The sequence below is a fragment of the Lytechinus pictus genome, chromosome 2 (genome assembly GCF_037042905.1).
Source record: "Lytechinus pictus isolate F3 Inbred chromosome 2, Lp3.0, whole genome shotgun sequence".
In the NCBI taxonomy this organism is placed as follows: Eukaryota; Metazoa; Echinodermata; class Echinoidea; order Temnopleuroida; family Toxopneustidae; genus Lytechinus; species Lytechinus pictus.
The window spans coordinates 45,802,870-45,821,258 of NC_087246.1; positions in this window are offsets into that span (position 1 = coordinate 45,802,870).

An 18,389-nucleotide genomic window follows, 5' to 3' on the forward strand; every position below is an offset into this window, starting at 1 on the left:
ATTTCACATTGATATAATAAAGACATAATATCAACGAAAATCATTCGCGGAAGCATTTGGCATGTTAAAGTGTATTGCACCATCAATCTTAGAACGCTACTTGAATACGGGCGATTCCAGCCCCACTTTGGACCTTTAAAATGAAAAAAGAAAATTGAACTGTGTTATAATATGCATCGGACTGACCGCTTTATAATGTTTACTTGATTGGGAACGCATACAACGGGGAAAGAAATTACGATGATTTTGTCCACATTGGCAAACAACACGTGGCTATATATCTTCCATGTTCGGCACACATACTGTGTTACCGCGATGAAAGACAACGAGATAGCTCAACAGAGATAGGAAAAGTAAAGATCATGATATGCCACAGGATTGGTACGTATGTGACACTGGGGGACCAACAGTGAAGCAAGGAATATATTGATATAATTTAATTGCTAAGTATTTAGGATACATTTAAGACCATTCTTTTAAATGAAAGTAAAGTTTTATATATTGCATATATGTATATATATATATATATATATATATATATATATATACTGTATATATATATATATATATATATATATATATTTGTATACAAAGGCCCGTATTCAGAAGTCAGGTTTAAGTTAAACTCCGGTTTAAAGTTGTGGTTTAAGTATGGACAGCCAAAAGTATCAATTTTTTTTTTATCAAGTTGTACGTTTCTTATATTTGCTGTGCTCTTTCCTGATTCATCGATGGTGAAGGCAGTAATCTATATATACTTCCTAGACAATAATTATGAATGATTTGAGAGCCAAATGAGCTGAAATATTATATCCCTATTGTTAGTGATTTATGTAACAATTGGCTGTCCATACTTAAACCACAACTTTAAACCTGAGTTTAAGTTAAACCCGAATTCAGAATACGGGCCAATGAGTACATATTTGAGCAGTAATTCATTCAGTTCCAACAAAAGTTTATTTTCAAGTATTTTTTTATTATTATTTTCGACGCAAACCTCGAGTTTTCGTCCGGGAAACAAAACTCACAATGAAAAGATATTGAAATAATTTGAAAATATGATATCTTTAAGCAATATTTGGTTAAAATTTCCATCATATTGTTTAATCGTGCCGATATTTCTGCTCATGCGCACTGTTTTCAAAACAATAATTTATTTTCAACATCTTCATATTTCCATTCATATCACCATTAATAAAACTCATCTTTTCCTTATTATCATGAGTTTCGAAGGCATATTTCTGCTCGATTAATTGGCGGTAGAATCAACTAACGAGAAAGAAGGTTCTGTGTATCTCCACGTGTGCTTGCTTGCATCCAGAGGGAACCTTGCAGGTGTTTGTGCATCTATAGAGAAATAGGATTGGGAATAAGATAAGTTGATCGGCCCGAGGTTTAATGATACAAGATAGAGGAAGCTCAGATCAGAAAGGAACTAGAAAAGGGAAACCTATAGAGAATTAGACACACGAGATAATGAAGGAAATTCAGAAGAGAGAGAATGCGGTCGAACGAAGAAGCGGAGGAAGTTACACGAGAATCGGAGAAAATGAATTTCAGACGAATGATTAACGGCAAGTGAAACTATTGGAAGATATAACCGGATGTGGTTGGTATTCCATTAAAATAAAGACGTGGATAAGGTGGGTTGAAAGAGGGTATCACAGACTTAACCAAGAAAATATTAAATCAAAGTATTTTTATTTAATAGTAATATCAAATTTTGCATTTGACTTAAGGAGCAGATTATGGGTAGGCAAATCCTTTGACATGTTTAAGATCCCTTCGGATAATGTCTGCAGTTTTTAGGGGGATAGAAAATCAACTACTTATGCATATAGGAGCAGCTGGCGATCTTTCTATCGACGAATCGATTAGCGAGGGCATGGACGATGACAAGCTTGGATATTCGAATCGGATTGAGAGAATCGTGGATATCTTTGGATGTAGAAGGATGAAAGCGTGAATGATGTTGATAATGAAGGGGGTGAGAAGACGAAAAGCCGGAAGAGGGGGAAAAGGAAGAAGGAGAAGGTAAGAGAAAAGGGGGTGACTGAGATCAGGTACATTTGGAATAGGTACGGTGTAAGGATTAAGAAAGGATATTCATTAATGTTATGGGCTTATAGATTAAACCGAATCTATCAGCGGGGTGGGGTTGTTTATTTCCTGTCGACAGTGACCTAGGTTTTTAACGCTTAAAGAGTGCCAAACCTTCTCTCTCTCTCGTTTTTCAGAGCGGGATCTTAAGGAATAGCAACAGATGTATTGGAAAGGGGAATTTAAATAGCTGTTGGCACACTAAACCCCTTTCTATCATGTCAATATCATAATATGCATTTAAGAGCAAAACTTTTAACCCCAAATCAAATCGATTTAGCTGTACCCTACATCATTGTACACCTTCCGGTCGTTTTGGGGGCAGAGAGTCAATTTGCAGACACTCGAAAGATGTTACTTCGTTGTGGCTAGAAGATCGATCTCCCGAGTCAGGTAGGAAATTGCCCTGATTATCGAGGCACGGTAAGTGATATCCATACGACGCATGGTAAACATCACAGAGGAAATGGGGTGGGACTGAGGGGGGAGACCGAAACAGAAACCAGGGGGCCGATCAACTATTTTACTACAAAAGTCCAGGTATTGAATTTATCAACGTTGGTAAAAAATATTTAAAAAACACTCACTAAAAGTCGTTTAGCAACATTAATTCCTAGTGAACGCATGCATTTGTCTCTGCATTCAGATTCAAATCCGTTTCTTCTTTAGGTTTGCTGGATGATATTTATTTTGAAAAGGTGATATATTGGGGAGGAAAAAGAAGAGGGGACATTTCAAATGTCATTTTAAGTAGAAAAGAGCATCCACCACCGCAGCTAAGTGAAGAAACGTTAAGCATGTTATAGTCAAGTCGAACGCATGACAACTTTCGTCTAATTTTGTTCTGCTATGGAAGTAATTGCTCCTTGTTTGTGCACTGGGTGGACAATATCTTCTAAATCCATGACTGATGTCGCCACACCTGATCTTCTTGCCGAGGGCAGGATGAACCGAGAAGGGATCGTTTCTCCAATCAGGAAAAAATAATAATTCGCAATTTTTTCTCCCTCATAAATTCCTCTCCATATTTCATCGAGCCTTTGATAACCTTGGTATTGCATCAGTACATGGCAAAACGAAAGGTCAAATAAAGGGGAATACTGCATTCACGGGTTATTAACCGCCACTTTTCGGCGCATGCGTGAAAATGTGTTGAGGAAGCATTTTTTTTTTAAATCAAGATTTCTGTCATACGTTTGGAACAACAAGACAAAACTGGATAAATAAATATTTCAACCATCTAAAGTAGATATGAACCGGGCACATGCGATAGCATGAACCGAGTACACGCTCTGGAGTCTTTTGCAGGATTACGGCGATGTTTAAATGAAAATGATAATAAACCAAACGGAAATTATCAATGCGTGCTTCTGAGTGCTAGAAAGTGAATTTTTAACTGATTTCGAGGGTGGTTCAGATAGAAATAGTTTGTTTGTTATATTTTGTTTGTTCTATTTTATTCATTATATTTGCTTCATTGGCATACGTTTGAGGGGGAAGCCATTTTTTCTTTGATCAAAAATTATATTGTTCTGATTCATTTTCACACTCAAAATAATGCAATTTGTATAATGCTTTATTGATTCTTCAAAGGTTAAACATGATCAATATACACTGCTTATTTATTAATGACTGAATTCATATTACCGTGATTATATTAAAACTGTAAAGAAATGGAGTGATAGTAAAGCAGAAAAAGAATAATTTGATAAATTGATACCTCATTTCAATACTCGATACAGTTGCATATAAGTCAGGATGCATTATATAGTTTTTCAGCTAAATATTAATGACAAAAAAAGGAAAGACATCATTTAAGGAAACTCTCCAAATCGTCATAGATAAAGAATGGCTCTCATGGTTGTAAATAATATTTTGACTTATTCTATAGCTTTTTTTGTATTTATCTATAATATAACCATATAACACAAACAGGCCGGTGTCACGGTATTTTGATACATAGTCAAGATGACCTAAAGGGTTTTCTAATAATATGAATATTTAAGAGGTGCATGACCAAGATCTCTCTCTCTCTCTCTCTCTATTTACCTCTCTGATACTCGTCATTTTCCCTTTTTTACTTATTCTTCTTCTTTCTTCTTTATTTTTTTTTCTTTTTACTACTTGAATAACCAAGTGCGTTCGCCTCCCACCACCCCCCCCCCCCTTTCCCCACGTCATTGTATCACCGCCCTGCTGGAACGTCAAGTGTAGTGCATCTTTCTATATACGTATACTTTACAAATAATCGAACATTTAAGCGCCCATCCTCTCTGTTCATTTAATTTTGCTTCCAATTATCAGCAATGATTCCGCAAATAGGAAGGTGAAATCACGGAATAGAAGGATTGAAATGCATATTATGTTACCTCTACACCTCGGCTATCTTGTATCTCTCTAAGCGCGATATGAGAAGAGTGAATTTCGATCCCGCGGGAGAAAGAAGTCCCGGTTCATCTTTGCCCGATTTATATTTTGCTACAATCTCAAGCGAGACTTCAGATTATTTTGTGTCTTTCTTTTCTAATTCAACAGTACGACTAATTTGGATACATCTAAAGGTTAAACAAAATGGTGAAGGGTATGGGTAGTGCTCTAATAAACGGGGGATCCACAATTTACAAGCTTTGCTTTTTAGTGGATCCCCCTCATTTCCATTTATGCTCTATATTATACTGTTTTTTCTGGGTTTTTTTTACGAAGTAAGAATGCCCTTCTGTAAAATTGTACTTGATTTGTATTACTTTATATTACTTTGTATTATGTTTTGAATGGAAATGAAATAAAGAATTGAATTTAAAAAAAAACGTTTTAATTTTTATCATCGAAATCGTAAAAAATTAATATCATTTTATTTCATTCAAAGGCTTTCTAAAAAAGGAATATATCAACGAATAACCACGACAAAGGAACGTGTTTTGCAACCATGGTTAAATTAGAACCGATCGATTGTTCATTAATTGGCACCACACAGTCACGAAGTAGAAGCAGTTGTGTTTATTTATTTTCTCGATATTATTGGCAAAGGAATAAGACAGATAAAAAATATAAAGAAACATACACGAATAAAAATATATATAAATGAAATAAAACAAGTAGAAATGAAGGGAATAAGAGGATAGGCAAAGGTAGTCATTCGATTCCAAATGAATTTGGTTATTGTATTACACACCACTTCATATTGATGAGTTAATTCTTTTCTATTTTTAGTCCACTTGTTTTCAAGCATCATATTAAAGATATTTAATGAAGAATAAAACCATTCTGGATCACCTCTGGATCATAAAATGCCAAGGTGACTCCTTTCATTGCCATAGGTACCGTATTGTAACGGTAACGAGAAAACCAGGTGCACGCTTTTCATTCATGTCATTTTAAATGTTGAAATGGATGACATTCACTGTCCATGTTTAAGATTTCTTCGAGATATGCATTGCTCAATTTTTCTCCTCCTTCGATAACTTGCATATTATAAGTATTTAGAGAACAATATATCCGTAATTTTTAGTAATTACAGAATGATACAGATGGATTTTTTGTTATTTATAGGCATGTTTAATCATCACTGCAGACATCATTGTGGTTAGGAGTATATCTCTTGTCATCATGGCAAAATGGAAGCAAGGACGGCGCAAAGGTTTTTAAACGGATGGTGTCCTGAAGCTATTAATACAGAATTTACCCTATAATGAGGCAAAATATATTGTACATAGTGTATCAAACAGTAAGATCCATCAAAACCTATAAAACGTGATTTTTGAAGACATTAATACATTTTTAAACACGCTCTAGAATGTAAACTGACACTTTCCCATCCCGCGGGGATTCTTATTTGCACGATTCATCACAACTTCACTTCCTTTAATACAGACCTTCGAGAACCTTTCAACATCCTCACTAAACATGCTAAAGGCTGTCCTTGACCATGACTGTCGGTTGTGCATCAGTCGTGCCGATTTGAGGGACGGACGTGGCCATGAAATCACCCTCAAAATCTTGGGACGTCAGCGTGCATGCTCGGCGGACTCTCCTGAACAATAATGGCTGTGTTTACCGAGATGAGTACCTCAAATTGAGGAGACCTTTCATTTAGACCCGAACCGCATTGCATTCAAGAAGTGGCGCCAAATTGGTTCTGGAATACAGACATTTGGCAACTTACAAAGAAGTCTTAAACTTTATGATTTTGTCAATATCTTCTTTCAGAATTTCAAGCGTATTTTACAGTCCACGTTTCTCGATTGCAATCCTTGATATTTACCCTACGTAAGTAGAAGTGTTTTGTGAGCTGTTACAATGATTGCAAAATCGCATTTTGCCATTATAGTCAGAAACTCGTTATCTATATTGAGCTTTCTACTTTCAAAAGCAATAGACTCTCTTTAATACATTATATTTGATATGTAGAATGACAGATTAAATCTTCATGTCGTGAACTTCAGATTAATCTTACAATATGATTTAACACTCATCAATCTTTATTACTTTTGTAGGTGTTTTTTTTCGATCGATTTTTACCCGTTGGTTTACCTATACATGTATATACATATATGATGACTTCCTCCGGATGAGTTCGAATTCCTTTAAGCTACAAAGCGGTAAGATGAGATAAAAGTAAAGTGCATGGTTGTCATTTTGATATCAGGACTATTCATACCTATTTCATTTTATTTCATGAAATACCTTGATTACTCGGTTACTGTCAGCTTACAGGTCGCAGGTGTTCATTAAAAGGAATTCTTCTTACACTGTCATCATGGTCATGACAGAATGGTGTTAATTTTGATTTGATTTCCAGTGGCCCATTGCCTAAAAGTTACTATTTTGGTACGCTTTGCCGTCCAATGGTAACCTCCAGTGGATCCTTGATTTTGATTGGCCTGCTGCGCCCCGTTACTATGGTAACTGTTATGCAATGGGGTTATAAATGATTGAGGCAACCATCCGAACCAATGGCATGATGATACAGAACTTGCATCCCGGCTAAACTTTCTGCTTATAGTCTTAATGTGACTTTGATGGATTTGTAAAATGGTTTTGTAATCACCTGATATCTACGTTTATTGAACAATATTAGAAGGTATCTGTGGTGGATATATATTTTACCAAATGCTATAAAATTAGCTATATGAAAGACCATTCAAGCTGGAAGAAGTTCTTCTGATTTTGTATTCAGTTTAAGAGCGAAGAAATTTCCAGAAAATACATATCATGTGTGATTGATTACGGTTTGCAAAGTTTATTGATATCCATTCAAATGGAATAATTTTGGCCTTCTCAACATTCTTTATAAAGTATTATCTTCATTATGGAAAGGTGCTTAGGAGATTTGGGTTTTATTTAAGCGTGCATTTAACGACAAAATCACGAACTTGGCACAAGACTTCTCTTCGTAACGACTGAGGTATACCTTGGAGGTATCTCTTATATCGAATGGTTTAGATTTGCCCTTAGCTATGCATAGATGAATGGCTCCTCTGACAATTAGAGAAAGAAGATTTGAGAAAATCTAATTTGTTTTAGCTTGACTTCTTTCTCGTGTTTGGTCAAGGCCATGCTTCAAGTTTCCGTTGGTGCACTTTCCAGAGGAAGTGAAAAACCTTGCTCGTTATTTACATACTGAATCGAAAATCAACAATCTGTTTGTGACCTTTCTCTCAGAGTTGTGCATCGGCACCATGTGTGTCTGCACTCAGATGGGCAAACTAACTTCCATTTGAATTGCTCTTCAGGTAAAAGGCATAGATGCTTATCATCAATCGTTATCGGCGTTTGAATGTTTGCCACTTTATCGAATAACCAAATGCCAATGAGAGCGCTTGGGATTATATCCAATAAAGATGGGGATCCACTTTATGCTTCAGACACGAAATGATGTTAGAAAGTGGCACTCCGTCAGTTTGTACCTTGATTTGCGATTTCTTGATCTAATATCCGCCAGGAATTCGATATCTTAGCTTAGGATCTTAGACAGAGCCATATTAGTTGGGTGAATTGCAAAGGCAAGTTTGTCTCAGATTCAGAAGTGAGAGAATAGCAATGGTAATTTTAATAAACAGCTAATTAAACCGGAGGGGGATATTACAGAAAAATACAAATGATTGTGGTTACTCAGAGATATCTCGACAGACTGATTTGTATTTTCTCAAGGTAGCTATTGAAGTCAAATAGCTCCCAATATATGTCATTCTAGATTACTATTACAATAGATACAAAATGAGGATAAGGTGGAGGACACCGCATTAAGGTTTTCATTAAATAAAAGAAGGCAATGAATGTGAAAACGGGGGGTGTATGGAATGAAAATGTAAATAAAGATGAAAGTGAGAGAGGGAAAGTGTGTGTGTGAGCGCGCGCGCGTGTGTGTGTGAGTGTGTGTTGGGGTGTGTGTGAAAGGGTGGGTGTGTGGGTGGGTGTGTGTGTGTGTGCACATCATAGACAAATAACAACGTGTAGACATGGGGCCTGTTGCGTGAAAGACACCTGGCTAATGTTTTGCCAGAGTGATTTTAATGTGTTAAGTAGTGTTAAGTGTCAATGGCATAAGTTTGTTTGTCAGAATTTTCGTTTATTTGCCAGAGTTTTTTTATGGAAAAGTTTTATGCAACAGGCCCATGTACACACATTTTTTTTTCTGGTTCCCACTCTCTCTCTTCCCTTCCTTCTACAAAGTAAAAACGCTGTTTAAAATTTGCATACAACGCATAATCATGAACCTGACAGTAGTTATTTAAACGGTTTAAACAAGTATTTAAAATCTTAAACAACAAAGTTTATTTTGCAATATTTAATTGTCAATAAATTAAGCATGGTTGCTTAAACTATTAAACAATTACTGTATGGTTCATATAGTAAACAGTGTTATATAAATTTGTAAACGAAGATTTTACCGTATATCTCTCTCCCCTCTCTCTCTCTCTATGTCTCTCTATCTACATCTCCCCCCCCCCCTTACATTCGCTAATCGATGCGGAAATAATCCTGGACCACACATACTTAGGTTATAAACATATTTGCAATAGAAAAGGTCATACCCGGCTATAGCAACATAGACTTTCTACATTGCCTATTTCCATTCATCAGGTAATATTTTGAAAACAAGAAGAAAATGTATGACACCCAAGGCATTCACTCGAAAAGGTAATTCTTTATCCCCTCATGGTATAACTGTAATTTGAAGCAATTGTGAAACGAACTGTACACTGGTAAAGTCCCCACTGACCGTTGAATTCATATAAATTTGATTTAAACCTGCATGGAGATAAACAAAACTGTTCCTCATAAAATATTCCACAACCTTAACGATAAAAATGTGTTGACTACAGATTTGAGTGTTAAGCTCTTATATTTGCATTTGCATTTTTGGATACTCTCTTAATCTAAAACAGTTTTATCCGAACAGACTTAGGATCACGGTTGCAAGTGGTTTTTGTGTTGAATTATGAAGAATATAATCCTTTCTTCATTTTTTGTCATAAGTTTTAGCTAATATTACAGTTTTATCCTTTCTTACGATATCATAAAAATCATACACACTTTTTCTTAATGTTTTGCTCAATCATTACCACTGAATTAAATATGTTGTATATTATTTTATAAATCGAAAATGAATAGATATATTCAGATTGTTTCTTGTCTTTTAATATCAAACAAAACTTTATGCCTGTGGGTGACGATAAGGTACAATGTCGGGTTTTGTAGAAAATGTATGTTTGTCAGTTGGCACAGAAATACGTAAGATGGTATGATGAATTCAAGCAAGAAAAAAGAAGAGATGGGGAACGGAGGAGAGAGGAGGGAAGAAATAGGTAGATGAAGATGATGGGAGAAAAAAAAATATGATGGGGAGCTGGTGCCTTTAATTTCTTTTTTTACAGATAAATGGCGTCATACAAATGCTGTTCATCATCGTCGAAATAGGAAATGATGATGTATCATTCCTGTGATATACATACTTATTAAAAAAAAACTGAAGATTACTATCTAGGTTAGATGTTAAAGTACCGTAGAAAGAGGTCTATGAAAGAACATAGTATAGGAGGGAGATCAAAAAGAGAGGAGACGTGAAAGGAGAACATGTTAAGTAATTACGCATCATTCATTATATACAGACTTATTCAAAGGTGACACGATATAGGCCCAGGGGACAATTGCTCCGGGCTTTATTTCGTCTAAGATAGCATTAAGGTTGGGGTTGCAAGAGGGTTTTATGTTAGGATTGTGGATACGTAGGATAGGGTATAGTGTTAAATTCAGGGTTGAAGTTATTCATTCCATTACTTAGTGGAATTTACAGCGGAGCACTTGGCGCCGAGGCAAATGACATGGAACCTATTAAACACACCTGAAGATTGCTATCTACATTAGATATTAAAATACCGTATAAAAAGGTGTATGAAAGAAAATAACGGAGAAATGTGAAAGATACCGTATATTGTTGGAGACATCGTTCTCCCTTCCTGACGAATGAATATTGATCAATTAAAGAAAAAAGTAGATAAACTGAAATAAGTGTGGTAAGTAATAATAAATGAAAGTTAGAGAAGGGAATTGTGTAAAAGGACAGGTAAGTGGCATCATTTTGTATGAAATAGATAAAAGAAATACAACAAAGGGAAGATGAATATATACATCAAGGTCCCGTAACACAAAGGTTAGCTATTAATCGTACGCTTGATTTTCACGATTACTTGTATGTTTTAGTCAATGGAATCAATGTTTCGATTCTTGCAAAGCTTTATACGGGCCCCAGATCCAGAAACTGACTTTAATTAAAAAGAGGCGGTTAATGAGATGAATAAAGGAGGACAGAAATGAATCATTCATTTAATGGTTTATTCATTAGCCATGCATCGCAGTAAAATCTGAATTACACATGCTTTACAGGGTATCAATTGAAAATACATGGTAAGAAAAATACAGAGACAATTGAAATTATTCACATTCATTTGCACAGTAAGTTATTGATAAAGATGAATGAATAACAGGAGAATGCATATGATAAATTGATAAAATCATTCATAATAAAACTTTTAAAACACGATAAGTCAATGGTTATTAAAAAGAATTAAAAATTGCTAAGCATGTACATAAATTAAACGTTTAAGAATTATTTCAGTTACGATTTGTAATATTTATTAAGCACACGTACAAGATTAGGGAGGGCACTGTTTCTAAATCTGATGGTCTTGCATTTGAATTTCTGTATATTGTTTTGCATTTCGAAGAAAATTATCATTTCTTTGAGGAGGTAACCAAGACTGACAGTGATTTTTCTTTTCAAAAGAAGTAGCAAAATGTTGAGCAAGATTTTCTCTTCTGGACAATAAATTGTTAAATATTTTGATAATTTATTTTACATGAGCATTCCATTTTAGGTCTGCTTGGATCATGACGCCAAGTATCTTGCCTACATTAACATAATGTAATGTGAAGATAAACTATATTTATGTTGACCTTTTTGGCTAATCGATTATTGGATACTGTACCTATTTAAAACAAAGTTGTGAATACGTGTTCAACGTCCTCTTACCCCCCCCCCCTCTCTCTCTCTCTCTCTCCCTCTCTCTATCTATCTCCCCCTCCCTCTTTCTTTACGGAAAGGTGAGAGTAGACCAATTTAAGAACAAACTAAACACGGAAGTAGACGAATTGGGTTTCTGTGTTAAAGAAACAGGTTAATCTTATCGTGGTCATGGTATCCAGTGTATGCCAACTGAATCAATAAACTTTGCATAAGGCGTGATGAGAATGGGGTACTCGCTTAAAGGGGTAGGGGCTCTGAAATAAAAAGAGGATTGAGATCAAAATAACCGAATGATCTTTATCAATCTTTCATTTATTCTTATCTATCTACTTCTCAAAAATAAGATCTCCCCTCAGACTCTTTACCCCCCCCCTCCCCCCCCCCCCTCTCTCTCTCTCTCTCCTCATTTTCATTTCTCTTCTCACCTTTTTAAAACTTTATCCTGTTGTTACAAATTGACATAAGCCTTCATTACTGACTTTTGGCATATCTGACGGACCATTATATTCTGTCTCTGTACACTTTTGAAATAGTTGGGCAACAACTTTTAACCAACCATGGGCAACATAATGTCCACACAATTATGGGTTAAAATCTGCCCAAATTAGGTAATAAGAACTAATAAATGGGTAATAAATTTGCTCAATTGGATAATAATTGCCCAAAATATATATATATATATATATATATATATATATATATATATATATATATATATATATATATATATATATATATATATATACGTTACCAACATGTATTACCCAACACAGTGGACAGTATGTTGCCTAACATTTTAAGTGTGTAGGTACCACTTATATAGCGAGAAAAGGAAAAATACCCCTCACCTCGACCATGTCAGCCTTTCGCAGGCACATTTTGGCATACGAGCATCTCTCAACATTGAATTCAGACTTTCGAAAAGAAGCGTATGTTTCATTTCGATATCACCACCAGTGACTGTATCCCTCAGTACCCTTGTAAGAACGCTTTGTAGTGGTAATACATGTACAGTAATCCAAAAACTCTCATCACATCACATTATAATTCCTAATATGCGAATTCTTCTATATGCTCTTTGCCAGCTACGCTCTTTCCATCCGAAATGCTGGAATTTTCTGAGCTGATGAAATTTCAGAATATATTCTATGTCTGACTCAGTGAAAGGAAAACGACATGTATGGTATAATTGTCGCTTATCATTAAGACATCTTATAGTTAAAAGATGAGGTTACATCTCTTCGCCTGGTGACAAGTTGGGATTGCGAGAAAATTTGTTGCAATGATGGGAGTGGGAGAAAGGATGGCCATATGGAGTTGTTAAACAGAGAGGCATGGGAAAATATCTGCAGGGGAATTTTGATTAATTGTGAAATATCATCAGTTTTCATCTGCTAGGTGAAAAATTGTGTGCAGTTTGCACGCGTGTTCTCGACTACAAGCTCTCCTGTCATCCTCGTGTACCAGTAAACCTCTCTTACCCTCTCTTCCCCCTCTCTAACTCACTTTCTCTATTTATTTCCTTCTTTCTCTACCTCTCTCTTTTCGCTCTCTCTCATAAGTATAGTGATCCTGATTATCTTTGATCATTAAAAAGATAGCATACCAAAACGAGAAGGACTAGGGGGTACAGAGGTACTACATGAAGTCAATCAGAAAATCCAATTACTTTAAGGCTCAAACGCTATTAAAGCAGATAACGGACCGCAATGATTGATGGTTGTCAAGTGTGTATGCACCTTTTTATCGTTCTCAGTTTCATATTTCTCTTTTTTCCAGTTCAGATTTTTTCCACTCACTAATATGCTGAGTTTTCTGCATATATTAGCAAACATGGCGATTCTGTATTTCTACTTTACGAAATCATACATCCTCCATCCCTCCCTCTCATTCTTCCTACCTTCTTCTTAGCCTTTCTTTCCCCCTCCCTTATCCCTCTCTTATCCCACTATCTTTTCATTTCTTTCCCATCACCATTCAACAATTCATTTAACGCATTCAAATTCAAAATTTATAAAACAAGATCTAGAGGTTTACTGGAAAACCAAAACTTGTTTCATTAGCAATCATATAGACTTTTTTCATCCGACCCCCTTTACGTTCAGAAATGATTGGTTTGTGTTAATTTAATTCATTTAAAAAGTTCTAATACTTTTTTTATCGTGGTTTGGGCAGTTCATGTATGAAAAAGAGCGAAGAAAATTGGGTGTCAGATACGAAAAGATTGATTATTTAATGGAATAGTCCTAATTACTTTCAAAATGTCTAATTTTTTGGTAAGAGAAATGTTTTTGCTCAGTAAGGGAGGGTTCTAGACAGTTTTTGTTTTTAGATAGTCATGCTGTCCCCCCAGACAAGCCACATAATAATATAGAAATGAGAATGTATATGAATCTCCCATCGCTCATTGGGATGCATAATCACATCGGTATATTGGAACCTCATCAAGTCTACATCTCCTTTGTGGTTGCATTCGAAACGTGATCTTACATCTCAAAATAATACCTCGTGTTTAATTGTCTGCGAGATCCTCATTTTATTCGTATAAAACAAATTGTCTGGTTGAAAAATCCCAGTCCCATCAACTTATTTTCCCGTGGGTTTATTCACCATTTTTTTTTTTTTTTTTTGGGGGGGGATAACTGGCAGAGCAAAGGTGTTAATATATATATATATATATATATATAATAATCATAAATGGTTTAGTAAATGCCGTAGAAATAAAATCTATCATATATATATATATATATATATATATATATATATATATATATTATATATAAATGTGTGAAGTTATACATGTACTACAGCTTTGGCAACTCTTTTATTTAAATATTGTGTGAAAGAAATGGATAAAAAGGGTAGATAGCTCTGGGGAACCTTGATTTAAGCTACGCCTACCATTGTTCTCTTCATCCATTTCTTTCACACTATATATTATATGTTTTATATATATATATTTGGCACTTTTATTTATCAATGAGGCAGCACATACGACACTTATCGAAATCTAAATGTTCTTCGTATTCTAACATTTTAAAGGTAAAAGACAGTAGTTGCAGCAAACAATTATTTCATGAAAAGATCTTTTAAATCATAAATTGTCAAAATATATCATACATCTAGATCTGGTACATTCATGTAAACCTATCTTTGTAAAATCATGAAAATTTAGCTCATAATCGTTAATTTTGACGATCACTAACACAGAAAAGCATTTGTTTGACAGTGTAATTAATATTGCTTCGAAAGATATTTGTCATTTGACGGAATTCCGTGCTTTTTTGCTCATTTCTCAGCAATTACACATTTTTCTTCCAGAGCCACTTGGCACATATTTTTTATTTATACATACAAACACTTGGGTGGTCATTTCTTTGGATTCTGTTCGAGCTCATTTTGAGATCGTTACCACAGCTGATATTTATCTTTAAGGAGAATAACCATTACTGATGTAGTTTCTGCTTCATATCTCACCGCGTATAAAGTAAATGATAAAAGCGCTGTTTAAAAAAATATAAAATGCCGCTTACTACATGATTTTCACATTAGTTGTTCAAATAAGAGTAAAAATTTTAACAACCATGCGTGTTTATTGAAGATTGAATATAGAAAAATCCAACTACAACTTGAAAATAAACAGTGTTGTGTCACATTTTAAATGGCTTTTTTTTTTGCTGTGTATCTAAAATTACCATCCATATATATCAAGATGACATTTCTTTCCTGTTTTGGGTTTATAATTCCAGGTTGGATTATTTTCTTACCTTCCAACACGACCATTCCTTAAAGTGTGCACCCTTGAAAATAGGTGTCAAGTGATTTGTCAGCGGGGAAAACATTTGGTTACGCACAATTGGTCAAAGTAGCGGTAAACATGGTAAAATGAAATATTCAGAAGTTTTCCCTTGACCACATCACGCTTAATGGTATCCGGGATGATTTGATATAAAGTAAAATTGTTCAAAATACGGTGGTCGAGGAGACAAAACAAAAATATCCGTAATCTTCATGGAATATTTTTCTAACTCTTTATATTCACAATCAATCTTGAGTATTAGCATTCCATATCTACTCTTAAAGAATAAGCTAATTTTTTATGTTATATTTTCCATACATGAGTATGTTTTCCAATTGGTGAATGCTGAAATACCCAAAATATATATTTGCGTCAAATAACTCATAAATATAACAATAAAATAGAAGAAAAAAAACATTTTCCAAAATTTTAACGGTTGAAACCAAAAAATAATAATAGCACGCAATAACAAACGATTGGCAATTTTTGTAAAGAACGACATAATCTCCGACAGGGGAGATTCGATAATGTATCAACATTTTCATTGAATTCGAAACGATTTATCAATTTGACATTTATCACCGAATGTTTGAGCCATTGTGTTAAATTCAATTAGAAGGACAGTTGATTACCATGGGAATAATAAATAAGTAAGATGGCCTCAGCTAGAATTGATTGACGACTTATACATAATTGCCTTTTCGTGTGTAGAAGGCTGATTAGCTCTCATCGTATTATGTTATACAAGTCATGTATAGAAGTAGTTTTCTTCTACATACTACCTCCTCTACTACTATACTACTGCGACTACTACTTCTACTACTATACCACTACTATTACTACTATTTCTACTACTACTACAAATACTACTACTACCTCATCAACTACTACTACTAATACTACTAATACTACTACTACTACCTCATCTACTACTAGAGGTACTACTACTACTACTATAAAAACTACTGCTGCTACTATTCTATTACTACTATGCAACGACTGCCGCTACTACTATATACTAATACTACTATGCAACTACTGCTGCTACAACTATACTACTACTACTACTACTAATACTAATTCTAATACTGCTGCTCCAAACAGTTCCTCCTGCTGCTTCTTCTATTACTGGAATACGATAATGAAAATGTTCAACTTAAAGATTTAAGATAAAATTGTATCAGCGAAATTGATCACTGAAGTATAGAAAGGGAAAAAATGTAAGAGGACTTTTTTGGTCTTTTTTCTTTCCTTGATTACAGAAATTGACCATATTTTTTTCTTATTTGCGATCGATAGGGGATTACGGTTTGTGAAGAAGACAACGTCCAGTCTAGAATCATGGGAGTAACAGTAGAGAAATAAGCAAAGAAACATCAACGCATTCCATTCTTTTCTACAGACAAATCCTGCCCAGCGGCGCATGATACCGGACATGGAATAAACATAAGGATAAGCATGAGAGATTATTCATACAACTTTCAAAAGTATACTTGCATTGAATACATTCCTTGGAGCAAAATTCAGCGCCATGTCCATGAAGTCAGCAGCCATGGCATTGACCTAAAAGCACCGGGGGTGGTGTAGCTAATGATAATAAGTGATTTACAAGAATCAACTATTCTTTTTTTTAAGGTTTGGCGCAATGCCTATTATGTTTGCTCAAGAAAGAAGTAGTATGAATCAGGCATGATATTTCGTCCACAGTCCGCGGGTAAACGACATCCGACTAACACGGCCAAGTAGGCCTAATTTATATTTCACGTGTACCATATTCTCCAGCCACGTAATTTCAATATAACATTGAGAACACTCTTAAAAAAGTTGGGAACCACAACAATTGGTTAAAACTTTATCCAATTCTGGGTAGTTTTAAACCAATAATGTGTGCTTTGGGTGAAAACTACACACTCATGGTTGAAAACTACCCAGAGTTGGATAATTTTTTTAACCAATTGTTGTGTGGACATGTTGCCCGACATTTTAAGAGTGAATGAATGAAATACATCAAGCATAATTACCCTGATATTTAGATTTAACATGATAACGCATCCGGTAAAGAGTAAAGAAAGAGAGTTTTGATGAAAAACATGCTTAATATGCTAAAGAACACCGATAACAACATTGGAATTGTCAAAAGGTTATTTAAACCTCGAGCCCTTCATAGTTCATACTGTCTTGTATACCTTTTCATGGCCATTGCTCTTGAAATCAGCGCTTCGAGCAATGTTCTTTGCCAATGCTTAACATCATGTATTATTGGGGTAGACACAGTCTCTTATCACTCCTTTTTTTTAGGAAAGCTTATAGAAAAGCAATGAGATAAGTTTCTATTTTGTTTGACTAAATATATGAGTTAAACAGAACAAAATATGTAGCGTACGAAAAAAAAAAACGTCGGTTTAGGAGTGGTATTAGATATATTTCCTAAGATATAAAAACAAATCACCATCCAGATCCAGAGGGCCGCACCCAGTAAAATTTTAATGGTTTATTTATATAAAATGCCTTGATTGGACACTCCGCATTTATTTATCTATTTATTTATTTATTCATCTATTTTGCTTGCTTGCTTGCTTGCTTGTCAAATTTTTTTGACAAATTTGCACCCCGTGTAAAAGTCCGGCTCTGGATCCGCGAATGGGTATAACAGTGACCTTGTTTTAAGTAGGTGAATAATAATATTTTTTTTTAAGTTTCTCTCCAATTAACATGAATACTATTTCCTTATGTGTCTTCAGAGGGTCCAAAACCGTGCAGCCAAGTTGATTTTCAAAGCTCGTAAGCACGATCATGTTACTCCTCTGTTAAGAGAGTTGCATTGGCTTCCAGTGAAGCAACGTATTGTCTTCAAGACTATGACCATTGTTTTCAAGATTGTCCATGATGAAACTTCACACTACATGATCCGCCTACATCAGTCAGAACGTCCCGGGCTTCGCTCGAGTAGGGACATTACTCTAC